We start from the raw sequence: 14,636 nt of genomic DNA on the forward strand, positions 1-14,636 counted from the left end.
ACCGCATTAAAAAGATCGAGCATCACCTTCTCAAATCTGTTCAAGCATATAAAAGGCACATTAAAAAGGTTCGAAATACAACTGGTAGGGTCAAGTCGTATCTACCTGCTAAAATCTCAGCTAGTTAGAGAAAAGGACCGAAAAACCGTAGAGTAGATGAGCGATATATATAAAATCGCTTGCTCAGATTGTCCTGATGTCCTGCTGATCTAACCAATTGCGATAATGAGAATTCACTTGCCAATATTGGTCTAAACGAAACGAAGTCAATGGTAAGCGAACAAAAGACCGGCCGAAACAACGGTGGCTTGATACGTTGGATGGGGATTTAAAAGCAGATTGCACCCAGATCAGGCATTCGATAGAGCCAAATGGCGAAACCAAGCCGAACCCCTTTGTGAACGGGACAAAGGCTGAAGAAAAAGAAGATTTGAGGAGCGGCGAGTGTATGGGAGCTCCGTGGCAAATAGCTAAAAATTCTGTTGCTCTCTATTTTTTAGAAAACGATTTAAATAAATCATTTGATGGAAAGCCCTGTATTGATAATAGTGAACCTGATAGGCTTCACACTCTGAATTTAATTTTATTAGCAAATGCGATGAATTTAACGTATAATAGATACAAATAAGGTTTTTGTTTTACACAAAACCTTAAAAAGGGCTGGGGAGAAGTAGATTCTTGATGAATGTAATTCTAATATTTCATTCGAATGTCAATTATTCTCGTTAATTATGACGTCAACATCTCATTTGTATGGCTTAGGATGCGGTAAATTCACACGAAATGGATAAGTTTGAATGGCTATAACTTTGACACTAATAGTTGGATTTTCATAAAACTTGGCATATGTATGCACGAGACTGTCCTCTATGCCGGTGCAAAATGATGAAGGATGAACTTAAGAAGCAGATTCTTCATAAATGCAACTCTAATTATGACGTCAGCATCTTATTTGCATGGCTTTAGAAGCAGTAAATTCGCGCGAAATTGCTAAGTTTGAAATGATATAACTTTGGCGTTAATGGCCAGATCTCCATGTGTATGCCAAATGTGGTCCGCTATGCTGGTGCGAAATTTGGTAGTCCGAGGATGAATTTAAGGGAGGTTTTTCACTAAATTTCTAAAAGTTGGTAATATACTATTAGTAAGTTTATTTGAACAGATATCACAATAGGACATATTTGGAGGCCTAGATTTCAACTAAACGCAATTTCCTGATTTTTTTGTTTGGTTTTTCGGTTGGGTAGTTTCCGAAAATGAGTCCTGTCTCACTTTAGGTGCGTACATTTTGACTCCTTCCTCACCCACTTTGGGATTCACGCCAACACTAATATTAGTTTCGGAAAGTACTAATCGATACCTTTCATTTGATACCCTACACGACTATATCCGGTGGAAATTTTTTTTAATTATTCCCTTTGCATGTATGGAGAGTCCCCTTTAAACTCCACCTAAATTTATGTCACTCCCTGTATGCGTGAGATTTAATAGTTCCCTTGCCCAAGTCAAGTCCAAAACTTGTTAGCACTGATGAAGGGAACAAGTGGTTCCCGAAATATCGGCATTTACAAGACCAATAACTAACACTAGCGAATAGCAAAAGCAAGTTTTAATTATTTCAGATTCTATTGAACGTCCTTGACAAAAACGTGATTCTATCTTAAACTGGTCACCGTAAATGCAGTTCCCAATTATTCAGAAAACGGCTTTTAATAATGTTCACTATTAGGGAATTTTGTGAAAACTGGTAGATCACTGCTTCTTCAAAGATTGAGCCTTTTTTCGTCAGATAACTACTATTTATAGGATAAATAATATTTTCTGTTATTTCAAAAGACGACGAAGCACCACTTGGGGCATTGTGCAATTGACCTCTGCAGTTTTCTGCATGTCATAAAGAATTTCAAAAAAATAAGTCACCCTGAAAAAGAGTGCAGTGAATGTATAAATTCGCTGATTTCTCTGCAGTTTTTGAACACAACTTGATTCAAATGAATTGAATTTATTAATATTTAAGTTATACTTATAACGGAATACCAATAGCCAATCATCCAAAAGATACATAGCTTCTCAATCACAACTTTACGCTCTTACATAGAAACGTTTTCATGCTAACGTGCTTACAATCCGCTTCTTTTCGCCTTAGTCCATTCTTGTCTGGTTGCGGTTTCTTTTATTCAAATTGAGTTCTTCGACCGGAGTATATTGGTCGATGACGCACACAGTAACCTGGCAAGATCATCACTTACCACATTATGACTGTATCGTAACTAACGTACTGTACTGGCTATACATGCCAATGACTAACATTTTCTTCAAGTGTAATGAAAGTAACTGCTCCACTTTCAAGTTTTAAATTGCGGTGCTTGCTTTTGGTAGTATTCACTTTCGAACTTGAGAATTTTTTAAAAATCCGGTTTGGAGAATTTACCCATTACCCATTGAATTAATTTTGAATATGGAAAAATAATAAGTTTCTCAAAATAGAGAGATAAAAACAGGTGAATATACTAAGGTGGACTTGGGGACGCTTATGAAATATCTAAGAATTGTGACCAATACAATCAATTCCCGCAAATATGGACATTGACACTTGGTAAATTGAAACTTCCAAATGGCTCCAACAAAAATTATTTATTAGGAAGAAAAAGCATTAATTAATCAAATATAGATGCCGGCATGGTACGAAAAAAATAGATATCAAAGGAAACTAATCACTAGGCCAAACATGCTAAATTTTATTATGAGCACCACATTCTATGAATTTGACCTCGAAGAGAACGGAAATAATTTGGAATTCTGCACCTAAACTCAAATAAAGCACATCGATTTGAGGCGTCCTCGAAACGAAACAATATAACGTATCCTTCAGTGCATAACATATATAAAAACTATTAAAATCCAAACAAGTCGGGAAACCGGAAGTTTGACGCTTCAGGTATAAAAGGTTTTGTGTTTCCCTATGTGGGGAGTATAACGTAGTTCTCCATTGGCTTATAGCATTGACCCGAGATATTGAAATCGCTCAGTTCTGGGCAGGTTACGGCCATTGCCAGAACTGAGCGATTTAAATATCTCGAGTCAATGCTATAAGCCAATGGAGAACTACGTTATGAAATTGTTTCACACATTCATGCAACCTGGATGAAGTGGCATTCCCCAACTGGTGTTCTTTGTGATCGACGTATCAGCGCACGTCCCAAATCTCGTCGTCCGTCTGCCGCTCTCTATAGTTCTGAGTGTCGGCCGACTATAAAGGACAATGAACGGCGTCTTGCGGTAATGGGGACGAAGATGTTGCATTGCACTGGTGGTGTGACACAGTTTGATTACGTCTGAAATGATAATATCCGCGATCGATATGGGTTTGCACCGATCGTGGAAAAACTGCAAGAGAGGCGTTTTCGATGATGTGGTCACGTAATTCACGCTAACGAGAATTCAACAACCAGTATTGGTCAGAACAGCAAAAGCAATGGTAAGCAACCAAAAAGCCAGTCAAAACAATGGTGGCTTGATACGCTGGATGGGGATTTAAAGGTCTCGAGATTACAGCTTGATCAGGCATTTGATAAAATGAAATTACGAAACCGATCACCACGAGCCGACCCCGCTTGTGAACTGAAGGCTGAAGAAAAAGAAAAAGATGTGAGGAGCAAGAAGTGCACGACAGCTCCGTGTAATATATGTAGCTAAAAATTCCATTGCCCTCTATTTTCTAGAAAGTGATTTAAATAAATCATTTGATGGAGAGCCCTGTGTTGATAATGGTCAACTTCAAACGCTAAACACTCTGAGTTTAATATTATTAGCAAATGCCAAGAATGTAACCTACATCTAATATATAAAAAAGGCTGGGGAGAATTAGATTCTTTTTGAATGGAATTTCACTCGAATTACAATTATTCTCATTAATTATGACGTCAGCATCTTATTTGTATGGCTTAGGATGGTCTTAATTAGCACGAAATTGATAAGTTCGAACTTCTATAACTTTGACACTAATAGTTGAATTTTCATGGCATGTGTATGCACGAGACTGTCCTCTATGCCGGTGCAAAATTTAGTTCACCTAGGATGAACTTAAGGGGAGTCTTCTAGTCAATATCTAAAAGTTGATAGTATACTATTAGTAAATTTATTTGAGCAGATACCGCAATGGGACATCTCTCGAAGATTTGATTTTACATAAGTGTTTTACACAAAACCTTAAAAGGGCTGCAGATAAGTAGATTCTTCATAAATGCGACTTTAATATTTTACGCGAATGTCAATTATTCCGGGTAATTATGACGTCAGCATCTGATTTGCATGACTTTGTAAGCGATAAATTCGCGCGAAATTGCTAAGTTTGTTGCTATAACTTTGGCGTTAATGGCCGTATGTACGAAATATTGTCCTCTATTCTGGTATAAAATTCGGAAGTCCTAAGATGAATTTAAGGGGGGTTTTTCAGTAAATTTCTAAAAAGTAGTAATATACTATTAGTAAGTTTATTTGATCAGATATCGGAATGGGACATATTTTCAGGTCTAGATTTCATCTAGACGCACCACCATGCTTTTTTTTCGGATTTTTAGGTTGGGTAGTTTCCGAAAATGAGTCCTGTCTCACTTCAAGTGCGTACATTTTGACTCATTACTCACGCACTTTGCAATCTATGCCAAAACTAATATCAACTTCGGAAAGTACAAATCAAGACCTTTCATTTGATACCCTACACAACTATATCCGGTGAAAAAAATTTTTGAATCCCCCCTTTGCATGTGTGGAGAGCCCCCCTTTAAACTCCACCTAAATTTATGCCACTCACTGTATGCGTGGGATTTCATAGTTCCCATCTGTCCCCAAATTTCGTTCGGATCGGTTTAGCCGTTTTGGAGAAAAATGCGTGTGACAGACAGACAGACAGAATCGATTTTAATAAGGTTTTGTTTTACACAAAACCTTAAAAACATCATTTTTTAAAAATTGTCATATATATATAAAGTAAGTGAATTTTTCACATTTTAAATGGTTATAACTTCTAAAATATGCAAGTGCGGCTGCTACATACCTGAACATATATATAAATGATCAACTGCATAACATGTTTAAGGGGGTCATCCCGTGTGTCGGGTTGGAGAAATCGATTTTTTTTTTGCATGAATTGTATCTATAAATAGTGGAGAATATATGGGCAAAGGGATTTTCCGATATTCCGAGTCGTTCAGAAATTACAGTGTTAAACAGGTAAGGAGTTTGCAGCCGCGGCTAGGGTACTCGATGAGAAAGAGCATCGAATCATTTTTTACCTGAGCCTTATAAATTCAGGTATAAATATAAAAAGATGGAAAACCAATCAATTGTCTAAACTTATTTGCTGTTTGGAATAAAAAGGATAATCCAGTCTAGAGTGAGCACTGAAAGGCTTTCAAGCTATACTCAGTTATATTTTGTTGTAAGTATTGTGCTGTTTGTGTGTTCAGTGATTTTTTTAAATGGATCGTACGAAGGGAGATCGCTTTAACGTTCAACGTTATGCTCGCACTAACAAACGAGTATTTCATGGGAATCGATACTTATCAGAGAAGAAAAAGGACTTCGCATCAACATCAGCAAAGAAACTTTTAGCAAGAATGAACATGGATGTTCCAATTGCGACAAGTTTTGTATATTGTATATTGGATTTTGCTGGAGTTTTCTCCGGTATTTCTGAAAATTTCTGCAAATAATAAAATATACGTAGTAGTAAAAAAGGAATGCGTAGGACATGTCGAGAAAAGAATGGGGACGCGGCTTAGAAATCCAAAGAAGAATCACAAAGGCATTGGTGGAAAAGGGGCTGGAAAACTTACTGATAAGGTTATTAACGACCTAACTACATTTTTTGGGCTAGCTATTCGTCGACACGCTAATTCGTTAGAAGGAATGAAGCAAGAAATTTGGGCAACTTTTTTCCATAAATGTTCTACAGACGAAAATCCTCAGCATCTAAATTGTCCAGCAGGCGAGGACAGTTCGTGCAAATGGCGCAAAGTGGAAGCTAAAGGAGAACTGGATAGTTTCCACCACGAGAAGGCACCTTTGACTGAAGAAGTTCAAACAGTCATCAAACCAATCTACGAAGATTTGTCACGAGATGATCTCTTGAACAGATGTTTAGGAGCAGAGACCCAGAATAATAATGAGTCAGAGTGAAATTATGCGGTGTTTCCAACGATTAATTAATTGAAGTAATAAAAACTTGTTGTTTCTTTTCCGTTGGTGTGGGTATTTTATTCTTGCAAATACCGATATTTCGGGAACCACTTGTTCCCTTCATCAGTGTAAACAAGTTTCACCTTCATTCTGGGGCCAAGGTCGTAGAAATAGCTGGTTTTCTGGCTGTGATTATTTTCAATGAAGGATTCAATGGCATTCTCAAAATCCTAGTGACAATGTGATGTCATGTTGGTCAAATATGTCAGGTTTATACCGACCGCCGTAATGAAACGCAAATTTGGCGGTCCGAACGACGAACGACGATCGACTGACCTCGCTAAAAGAGCCAGAATTGAAACCAGAGAACAACAATCGGCCTTACAAGCCTTTTTTTGAAGAAACGGAGGGTGCTCTCTATGGACCAGGTATAGCAGATTAATGGCGACTTAAAATTTTACTGTTGATAATCACATTTAAATTTTCAAATGCGCTTTTCTCGAAACTGCATCTTGAAAATCGGCTGCCACCATAGCTCAAAATCTATCCAACCAAACTCTTTGAAATTTTCACGATTTCTTTAAAACATATTTCTACGGTCCGCAAACTAGGATAATTGCAATCAGACGGGTTGATTTTTTTTTAATCATAAAAAAAGCCGTAAAAAACACCAAAATCTAAAAAATTGAGTTTAAAAGCCCACCAAAAATTTACTTTTTAATATTTTCTAATTATCCTAGATTGTGGACCGTGGAATATTGTCCACATTAAAATGCCGTTTAGTTTTTTTTCCTCAGGTGAACACAGCGCCCTCCAGCGTGACAGCAGAAAACACCTTTTTATGGAGATGGGAGCATAAATTGACACGTATTCCGAAAACTAGCTATGATATCAAGCTGAAAAATTTATCACATATACTAGAGATATCAATAAACATATGGTGAAAAAATCACGTTTCTATCTTTATCCAGTCCTTCAAAATAATTTTTCAAAAGAAGGCAAAAAACGGCCTTCACACGGGATGACCCAAGCCAAAAAAATTTTGGGGAGGACATTTTTCGACATAATTGTCACCCAAAATGATCAAGTACAAAGTACTCAACTATTTTGTCCACTGTTTGTGTCGTATGTCGTGAAATATTCAATTTATAAAAGTTGATTTCACGCAGGAAATCATCATATATATTAATTATTAATTGGTTTGGTTTTTGGTGTATTTTTAATACGTTTCCTTAGTGTGCCAACAGGACTCTCACTTATTAGAAATTAGACTGTTAGATAACAGTGGACCTTAGACTATGCTTCCAGTTGTTCACTAACTTGTTGCACTCACTGTGAATGATCACTTAATTAGAACAGCGAAAATGATTTTAGTTTCACCAAGCGAAAATGTCGGTAGAAAGCGATAAGTGGTACGATAGCCCGCGGGTGAATACGAAATGGGAATATGAATACTGCCTTGCAGGCGATACTTACTGAACTTGTAATTGCACCAACTACGTAAGTACGGCCTAAACTCAACGCTTACTGACTAGACTTAGCGCAAAGTGCAAGAAACTACGCGCTCGCTCGACTATGTCGCCTGATTACAACGGGCGTGAACGAAGCTCTGGTTCCGGTTCTCAATCTCTGCCACAACACACGTGAAACGGAAGCACTCCGCGCGCAGTCACTCACTCTCGAGCTCTAAACGAAAACTGAAAGCAGATTCACCTATCGCCGTAGCAACGCGGCAAATTTATGAAAGAAATTCCAACGTCTCAGACCAACGTCCAACGAAGCAACATATGGAACTGATGCCGTAAATCGAGATTGGGGATTGGGATTGGGGCTGGCAGCGCATCTGGCAATTCCATCACGTGGCACACATTCCGTGATTCATGGGAGCTTTCTTATCAGCCTGGGATGCTTAGCGATTCTCCTTTCCGGTGAGCACCGAACTCTCTGCCGAAGAGTGCAACGGCGGGAAAGTCTTGGGGAAAAACCGTACAGATGTTATCCGAAATGAAAACACATTGCCCTCACCACACCCGCGTGCACGCCGTTGGAAGCTCTCCGCCAGTCGGCAGACGCCACGCACGTAGCGGGTTCGCAGGGAGGCGTCTTCGGTACTGATAAACGAGCCAACGCGGCGGAATCTCATGTTGATAACATTCCGGCTTTTTTCAGCAAATCATGAAATTACGGAGCTAAAATGGTTTACATATTGTGGCCGCCGTTATGTTTCCTCGCCGGGCTTATAGCTAAGTGAGTGCTCGAACGGGGGTAAGGTATGTATGCATGATTAAGCCTGAGTTTACGGAAAATGAACACAAGTCATAAATGTAAATCCACATATGCATTTACGGTTGAATCCGGAATGTGAAAATCCGTCTTATTGTAACTGCCATGATCAGCACTGACCACGGTCGAGTAACAGAGATGTTTGTTTGGTGAAAACAGGCCGTGAAATTCCCATTCAGAATAAAACAAATTCGAGCTCTTGTTTACATACGTATTATAATCGTTTGTAATTTATTATACAAACGGTGAAAACTCGTTTACTGACCTTGCGTAGATTATTGCGATCCCCCAATTCGAGAGCGGAAAATGTCGAAGGTCAAAGTGAAAGCATTACGAGAATTCGAGGGCAATCGCGGCGCAACACAAAACGAGCTGACGCCGTCGTAAATTCAGTGATGAATCTGATAACGACAGCGTGTGAGGCTTCCATGCCCCGGAGAGGCCCCAGACGCGACAAGCCTTCTATGTACTGGTGGACGGCAGAAATTGATGTAAGTAGCGCGGAAAGCGTCGTGGATTGCCCCCTTTTCACAATGGGAGAACTCGAAGAAGAAAAAAAATTTCCGGCCCGCCCGCCTGCCTCGCCGAACTTGAATGATACCAATAACTATACGCTATTTTATCAAAATGTAAGGGGTCTAAGGACAAAGCTGTCGGATTTCAAACTGTCTGCCTTAGCATTCCAACATCATGTCATCTGCATTTCTAAAACCTGGCTGGATGACAGGATTTTAGATTCTGAGCTCCTCGAAGGTTACTCTGTGTTTCGTTGTGACAGAGACTGCGTTGCGGTTGGCAAGACAACTGGCGGAGGTGCCCTAGTAGCTGTTAAGTCCCCTCTCCGTGCCGAAATCATCTTTTCCTCCTCCTCCTACGATTCTGTTACCGTACGTGTCCTTCCGCCAAACGTATGTCCCTTTAGCATATCGTGTGTATATTTTCCCTGCCTAAGCCCGCCTTCTCTGTACGAGGATTTCTTCGACAGATTATCAGAGGCCTTAACCGTTTTGTTTCCCTCACTTCCTTTCATCCTCTGTGGTGACTTTAATCTTCCTATGCTCTCCTGGCCCGTTACACCTGGCCTTCCCTCCCTCCCTAATAACTCGACCCACCCTGGGGCCCTCCAATTTAACCTTTCTAGAAACCAATTAGATCGCACTCTTGACCTTGTCCTCTCTAACCTTCCTGTACGTTATCTTTCCCAATCCCTTCATGCTCCGTCTTACGTTGCCCCTGACGCCCATCATCCTGCTCTCGAGTTCGATGTTCAGATATCCCGACTCCACTCTCCTGTCGCTCGAAAGCCTACCAAGTTCAACTTTCGTAAGGCGAACTTCGAAGGTCTGAACTCAGCCCTGGCGTCAATCAACTGGGTCCCCATGCTCTCTCCATTTACATGTGACCAAGCACTCAACACTTTCTATACCATATTATCTGATCTTCTTCCTTGTTACGTTCCCTCCTCTCCTAAGTGCTTACGCTCTTACCCCGTCTGGTTCACCACTGAAATTCACAAAAAACTACGTCAAAAACAGACTGCGAGAAAGAAGTTCCTGTCTTCTAGAAACGTTGCTGACTTAGTTTTTTTCAAATCCCTTCGTTCCTCGGTCAAATCTTTAATACGTAAGTCCAGACACGAATATTTGTCCAGCGTGGAAGACTCACAAAAGCGCGGAAATCTGAAACCTTTCTGGTCCCACATTCGCAACTCCCGCTGCCCCGCCCAGTTATCCCCACCGTCCATTAAATTCTCTGGCTTCTCTGCTAACTCCCCCCAACGATCTTGTGATTTACTCTGCCGCTACTTTTCGTCAGTCTATGTTCCTCCTCCTTCCTCCGAATCCCTCCCGATAGTAGATGTAGCCTGCCCCGCATCGCCTACCATTCCCCTTCTTACTCCCATCCTTGTCGAATATCTCATTGGCGAACTTGATGCCAAGGTCGGACCTGGCTACGATGGTCTTCCAAACCTCTTTTTGATCAAAACTGGTAAGTCCATCTCCCTTCCCCTATCTCTTATTTTCAACAAAAGCCTTGAAGAGAATCATTTTCCCAGCTTGTGGAAAGAGGCTCTCATTATCCCTATTCACAAAAGTGGCGATCGTTCGCTTGCCGAAAATTACCGTCCCATTTCCCTCCTCTCCTCCTGTTCCAAAATCCTGGAAAGATATGTCAGCGACTGGTTGTCCGCTCACTTTGGCCAACACATAGTGAAAGAACAACACGGCTTCGTTAAACGTAGGTCCACTGCCTCCAACCTGCTTGACTTTACAAACTTTGTCGCCAAATGTCTAAATTCACGGCAAGAAGTGCATACCATTTACACTGACTTCGCGAAAGCCTTCGACACTGTAAATCACAAGATACTTCTATCCAAACTCTCGTCCCTAAACGTTCCCATACCACTTGTTTTATGGCTTGCCTCTTACCTTTCCAACCGGTCCTGCCGCGTCTATTTTGACGGTTGTACTTCCCGCTCCTTCTCCCCCTCTTCTGGCGTCCCACAGGGGTCTATTCTGGGTCCTTTGCTATTTTTATTTTTTATTAACGACCTTCCTCCACTCCTTACTTGTCCCTGTTTGCTCTATGCAGACGACCTTAAGCTGTTTTCCGCTCCTGGACACTCTGGTTCGTTGGTGCTCGACTAATGGTTTAGCGCTAAACGTCAGAAAGTGCCACTTTCTCTGCTACTCCCTAAAATCCTCACCCACTTCTTTCGCCGCTTTGACACCCATTGCCTCGATGCCATCAATCGAGCAGCAAAATTGTCAGGCTTTATTCTTCGCTCCTCCTCTGATTTTGACTCCATCCAACCCTCCTTAGCTCTCTTCAATTCCCTTGTGAGGAATACCCTCGAGTATTGCTCCGTGATCTGGTCACCCACTCGTAACTGTGATTGTCTTGCCCTTGAAAATGTATAACGTAAATTCACCCGTTCTCTCTTCTTTAAGAAAAGCTTTCCTCGTGTGGATTACCTCCCGCCTCCGCTTTCTAAACCTTCCCTTCCTACAACAGCGTAGATCCTATCTGGATCTATGCACATTCTTTAAACTTTCCTCGGGCCTGATGGACTGCTCCGCCGCTGACGAGATCACCTGCCGTCCTGCGTCTTATAACACACGTAACGCAGATATTTTCAACGTGCCTTTCGCGGAGCTCGAAGTCTATTTTCATTCCCCGATTCCCAGGCTTTGCCGAAATTATAATGCAAAACAGCTTGGTCCTTTTAACTTCTCTACTTTAAATAGTTTTAAACGTAGGATAAGTTTTTTGCTTTCTCCTCCTCCTGAGGACAATGATTAATTGGAATTCTTTCTGTTTGTTGTCCGTTAATTAAATAAATAAATAAATAAATAAAAGAGGGTCTCACTATGAAAAATAGAAAGGCGCCAGGTCCTGATGGCATCCCGGCGGAAGTTAACAAACTGGTGTTCCGCCAACGGCCACAATTTAAGTGTAAGAAGTGTTCAACGCGTGCTTGAAGGAGGGCATTTTGCCTTGTCGCTGGAAAGTGTCCAGACTCGCGCTGATCAGTAAGGGTAAAGGAGACCCGGAGCTCCCGTCTGCATACCGACCGCTGTGTATGCTTGACACGGCCAGAAAAGTGCTCGAGAAGCTCATCAGGGGTAGACTCGCTGAAGCGATCCGTGCTGCCGGGGACTTATCCGCAAGGCAGTTCAGGTTTAGAACAGGGAAATCTACAGTGGATGCTGTTATGGAGGTCGTAGATGCGTTTAATCGAGCCGGGGCACACAGCCGCCGGTCTCGACGGATAGTGCTCCTCATAACGCTTGATGTCAGAAATGCCTTCAATTCCGTAAGATGGACAGATATGCTAGGCACACTAGAGAACTCCTTTCACGTGCCAAGCTATCTCTTGCGGATATTGAGGGATTATCTGAAAGACCGCTCTCATAGAGCGCTAGAGGGCCAGAGGAGGATGGAAATCACGTCGGGAGTAGCACAGGGATCCATCCTAGGGCCGGACCTCTGGAACGCTTCCTACGATAGCCTGCTGAGACTCGATATGCCCGAAGAGTCGCGCCTGGTCGGTTATGCAGACGACGTTGCGGCACTTGTTGCCGGACGCACTGTTGAACAGGCGCAAAGCAGACTTGGCATATTGATGCGACGGGTAAGCGGATGGATGACTGCTCACGGTTTCAACCTTGCGTTGGAAAAAACCGAAGTAGTCATCCTGACTAAAAGGAGAATCCCGACCTTGCGTCCCATATCGATCGGCGAGTTGACTATAGAGTCAAAACCAACGATTAAATACCTTGGTTTAATGCTCGACTCGAAGATGAGCTTCTTCGAACAAATCAAAGCAGCCGCGGACAGGGCTGCAGCAGGAGTCGCGGCTTTGAGTCGGCTCATGGCGAATGCCGGCGGCCCTATATCAACTAGGAGACGTCTCCTCATGGGAGCAACGCAGTCCGTCCTTCTCTATGGTGCGGAGGTATGGACTGATGCCCTTGCCAAGGACGTGCATCGTAAACTCCTCGTCCAAGTGCAGAGGCGGGGAGCTTTGCGAGTGGCGTCTGCTTATCGCACCATCTCCGAACCGGCTGTGATGGTGATTGCGAGAGTGATCCCCGTTGCCCTCCTTGCCAAGGAGCGCAAAGCTACCTATCGCCGTAAGGGCGAAAACTTAAGAGAAGTGGTTGCCTGTGAAGAACGTCAACGCACCCTTAGCGAGTGGCAACTTTCTTGGCAAAATGAGCCAAGGGACAGATGGACTGCGCGGCTCATCGACAATTTAGACCCATGGTTGAACAGAAAGCACGGTGAGATTGATTACTTCCTTACCCAACTTCTAAGTGGTCATGGAGGTTTTCAGTCTTACCTGCACAGGGTTGGGAAGGCGCGAACTCCTGATTGTGTGTTCTGTAATAGAGTGGCGGATGACGCTGAACACACCATTTTCTCTTGCGAGAGGTGGGACGGCCTCCGCCAGCAGCTTTATGCAGACACAGGGGAGCTCTCTCCAGACACATTGTCAGAGAGATGCTGAAAAGCGCTGGCAGCTGGAATCGTATTGCGCATTATGTTCGGGCTCTTCTTACTACGAAGAAGATTGAACTCGACCGGCAGAGGGATCGGGCGGTAAGGGGTTCCCTGAACTAACAACAACTCCCTTCTTCCCCTCTCCTCCCGTTAGTGAAAGGAATTCCCTGACTTGAAGGCTCCCAAAGCCGGGAGAGCGGGAGGGCTAGCCCGAAGTAATGTGTCAAACGGTTCCAGGCTAATTCTCTGATGACAGGGAGGTGTTTAGTTGGTAGTCTCCAATATTTCTCTTATTTGTTGTATTTTCAGTACATCTGCCCACAGTAGGATCGAACTAACCACCATCGAAATAAGGGATCGACGGTTCGGCTTTGGCCGACCTACGTTTGGTAGCATTCTGGCAATAAGTGTTCAAATGTTATATGCCTTGTTTGTTTTATTATATTTTATTTGTTTTAATCTTTTATCAGTGCAATTTTATACTAGTAATGAACCCGGCGGACGTTGTTCTGCCTACGTATATTTGCAGAAACTTTAGATTCTCTTCGGATTACTGGATATTATTATTCTGTTAAGGGAAAGTCGCACCGCGTCCTTGAAGAACTATTGTGCCCCTTTTACTGGTTATAGTGTACCTGTTGATCATAGTATCTCAAGCAGGCCAATAACCGTTAGGAACTTTAGTATGTTCCCCACTTCCAGAAGTTTCAGCTTTGCATCTGGTATTAAGTGTTCTCCCAGATGTATCGACCTACTTTGCACAAGTGCTGGACACTGTCCCAGGACGTGCATAGAGGTTTCGTCCTCCTCCTCACAGAACCTGCAGGCAGTGTCCGTAGATATCCCTAGCTTTCCTAGGTGGTAGTACAGCCGACAATGACCAGTGAGAATTCCCACTATGATTCGGAGGTTCTTTTTGGTGAGGTTTAAGCAATCCTTTGTGCGCATGGGTTCGTATCCCCCAATAAGCACCCTGGACTGCTCCATCCCTGGTAGGCCCGCCCAATATAGTTTCCTCAACCGTTTTTCTTCGTTTCTTAGATTCATAGCCATGAAACCGTTTCCGATTCCACAGAAGGGTTCTGGCCCATATAAAGGCATCCCTGCTCCCTTCTTGGCTAATTCATCCGCTGCCTCATTGCCTTCCAGCCCAGCATGGCCTGGAA

At 42.5% G+C, this 14,636-nt stretch overlaps 1 protein-coding gene across 3 annotated transcripts in view; it reads right to left on the reverse strand.

Moving 5' to 3' along the window:
- Nucleotides 1–7,983, reverse strand: part of LOC119656963 (FK506-binding protein 2) — an 88,618-nt gene extending 80,635 nt beyond the window's left edge. The window contains exon 1 of one of the 3 annotated variants that reach the window (XM_038063687.1): nucleotides 7,657–7,983. The gene's annotated coding sequence lies outside the window, so the exon portion shown is untranslated. Of the gene's footprint in view, nucleotides 1–7,513; nucleotides 7,622–7,656 lie in introns of those variants that run through there. The other 2 variants (XM_038063704.1, XM_038063697.1) reach the window with 2 other exon arrangements.
- Nucleotides 7,984–14,636: the final 6,653 nt, after the last annotated feature.

Source organism: Hermetia illucens, chromosome 1, assembly GCF_905115235.1.
Source record: "Hermetia illucens chromosome 1, iHerIll2.2.curated.20191125, whole genome shotgun sequence".
NCBI lineage: Eukaryota > Metazoa > Arthropoda > Insecta > Diptera > Stratiomyidae > Hermetia > Hermetia illucens.